This window comes from Grampus griseus (genome assembly GCF_964374135.1).
Source record: "Grampus griseus genome assembly, chromosome: 1".
In the NCBI taxonomy this organism is placed as follows: domain Eukaryota; kingdom Metazoa; phylum Chordata; class Mammalia; order Artiodactyla; family Delphinidae; genus Grampus; species Grampus griseus.
The window spans coordinates 56,102,144-56,105,140 of record NC_139017.1 but is presented as its reverse complement, the minus strand read 5'-3'; the positions used below and the strand labels follow the sequence as shown (position 1 = coordinate 56,105,140).

General features: G+C 38.4%; 1 pseudogene across 1 annotated transcript; it reads right to left on the bottom strand.

The window, feature by feature from the left end:
- Window positions 1–555: 555 nt before the first annotated feature.
- Window positions 556–1,957, bottom strand: LOC309837715 (heterogeneous nuclear ribonucleoprotein H-like; annotated as a pseudogene). The gene has a single exon. The product of its transcript is annotated as a heterogeneous nuclear ribonucleoprotein H-like (transcript).
- Window positions 1,958–2,997: the final 1,040 nt, after the last annotated feature.

Genomic DNA, 2,997 nt, shown 5'->3' with positions numbered 1-2,997 from the left:
AACACCAAGACCAAAATCCTAAAGTATTGGTATTGCGTCTCAAATTTTCCCCATTAACTTAAAAAAAAAAGCTTAAACTTACGTACCATAGAGGTTATTAAATGAAACTAGAATTAATAAACATGCCAAATGTTTCACTTTTAATTGTAGACACAGCTCCTATATTGAGTTCTACAAAAAAGCATGTCTTTCAACAATGCATCCAGTGTTAAACATAATGTGGTGCAAGCAACATTTAACATAATTCAGCTGCTTTAACCTAAATAAACCTACTGTTTAAATACATCCTACAATATAACTAACTTGAGAAAAGCTGAAAATTATTTAACAGTAATAGATTACTCAACCTAGTTACATCCTAAATGAATGTTTGTGTTCAAAAATACTGAAACTTAAGTCTTTAACACAATCCTGATTTCCACTTAGAGTAAGCATAAATCACAAGCTTGTATTGCAAAACTGTTAAAACTTAAGTTTTATTTTTCTTTTAAAAAATGTTGACCAAGAGTCAGTGATCAGAATCAATTACATTCCCCATCCACCACTCATACTGGACATGCTAGACATCCCTCCCATTCCATTCACTCCCATAGATGCTCAGCTTCCACTACTGAAGCAGCTGCTGTTCAGTGCTCCTTGGCTGTCTATGCAGTGTTTGATTGAAAATCACTGGAGTTTTCCTGTAAAACTTGGTCATATCCACTCATGCTGCTCTGGCCACCATAGCCACCTCCATAATGACCACTCAGCTGCTGGCTGGCTGGGCCGCCATAACTAGACTGGTTTGACAAGCCCATGCCTCCCATCATTTGGCTACCATAAGCACCACTGCTTGCTCCTGCTGTAGAATTCAAGGAGAGCTCTACATATCTGTGTTTGTAAGCACCACCACTTGCTCCTGCTGTAGAATTCAAGAAGAGTTCTACATATCTGTGTTGCATATTTGCTTTGTCTTTTGCTATAGCTGTCACAGCATCTTCATGAGTTGCAAACTTGACATCTGCTTCACCAGTTGCTCTGCCATCAGGACCAATTTCAAAATGTACTCTCACAGGGTTGAGTGGTGAAAAAAAATTATAAATGTCATTCTCAGTAGTTCTGTAAGGTAATCCCTGCATGTGTACACAGTGTCCTGTTGTGCTCTGGAAAGTAGAGCCACCATCCCCATATCTGTGATCTCACATTCCTGAACAACAAATCTATCTGACCCAAATCCATAGCCATCATTATAGACATATAATCATCATAGCCTCCATAACCCCCACCATAAGCACCACGCCTCATCCTTTCAAAGTCAGCTCCTCTTCCAATGCTGTTATACCCTCTGCCATAGGGACCTGGCCACTGCATGGGCATAAGTTTTCGTGGTGGATCATAGTGAGTTCTAACTTCAGCTCGACTGCTTTTAAAGATTTCAATATACCTGTGCCCTAGTCTTTCCTTGTGTTTCTTTAGAGCCTTTTCAGCTATTTCCTGTGAAGCAAACTGCACGAAGGCCTCCCCCGTACTCCTCCCCTGGAAGTCCACCAGCAATGTTATCCCATTTGGCACGATTTCCAACCCTGAGAAGAAGTGAACAATTTCTTCCTTGCTACATCCAAAGGGGAGTCCTCTAAGCCATACAAAACCATCATTGGCCGAGTCAAGACTATTTGGACCAGTATGCTTCAACACCCAATCCATTTCAATGTTGTTTGACTTGAATACTTCAACATATCTGTGTCCCATAGTTTCTTTGTCTTTTTTTAATGGCCAATTTGACTTCATCTTCTGATTCAAGTTCAACTATATCCTCGCCACTCGGTCTGCCTTCTCTGGTGTAGATGAAATGAACACCTTGAGCCCCATCTTGAATTTTGCAGTCAGAAAAAAACTGCTGCACTTCGTTGGCCGAGCAAGACCAAGACAAGCCCCAGACCTTCACCATGAATCCCGCGCCACCTTTGGTGCCCAACATCAACGTCTTTTAGGGAGTCCGGGTGTCAAAACAGACTCCACACACAACTTCAGCACAGATGAGAAGAAAATCAATTGATATTTATAAGACATTCCATACAAAAACAACAGAATACACTTCCTTCTCAAGTGCTCATGGAACATTCTCCAGGATAGATCATATCTTGGGTCACAAACCAAGCCTTGGTAAATATAAGAAAATTGAAATCCTATCAAGTGCCTTTTCTGACCACAATGCTATGAAACTAGATATCAATTACAGGAAAAAAAAACTATAAAAAATACAAACACATGGAGGCTAAACAATATGCTACTAAATAACCAAGAAATCACTGAAGAAATCAAAGAGGAAATCAAAAAATACCTAGAAACAAATCACAATGAAAAAATAACGACCCAAAATCTATGGGATGCAGCAAAAGCAGTTCTAAGGGGAAGTTTACAACAATACAATCCTATCTCAAGAAACAAGAAAAATCTCAAATAAACAACCTAACCTTACAACTAAAGCAATTAGAGAACAAAGAACAAAAAAATTCCAGAGTTAGCAGAAGGAAAGAAATCATAAAGATCAGATCAGAAATAAATGAAAAAGAAGTGAAGGAAATGATAGCAAAGATCAATAAAACAAAAAGCTGGTTCTTTGAGAAGATAAAGAAAATTGATAAACCATTAGCCAGACTCATCAAGAAAAAAAGGGAGAAGACTTAAATCAACAAATTAGAAATGTAAAAGGAGAAGTAACAACTGACACTGCAGAAATACAAAGGATCATGAGAGATTACTACAAGCAACTCTATGCCAATACAATAGACCACGTGGAAGAAATGGACAAATTCTTAGAAAAGCACAACCTTCTGAGACTGAATCAGAAAGAAAGAGAAAATTTAAACAGACCAATCACAAGCACTGAAATTGAAACTGTGATTAAAAATCTTCCAACAAACAAAAGCCCAGGACCAGATGGCTTCACAGGTGAATTCTATCAAACATTTAGAGAAGAGCTAACACCTATCCTTCTCAAACTCTACCAAAATATAG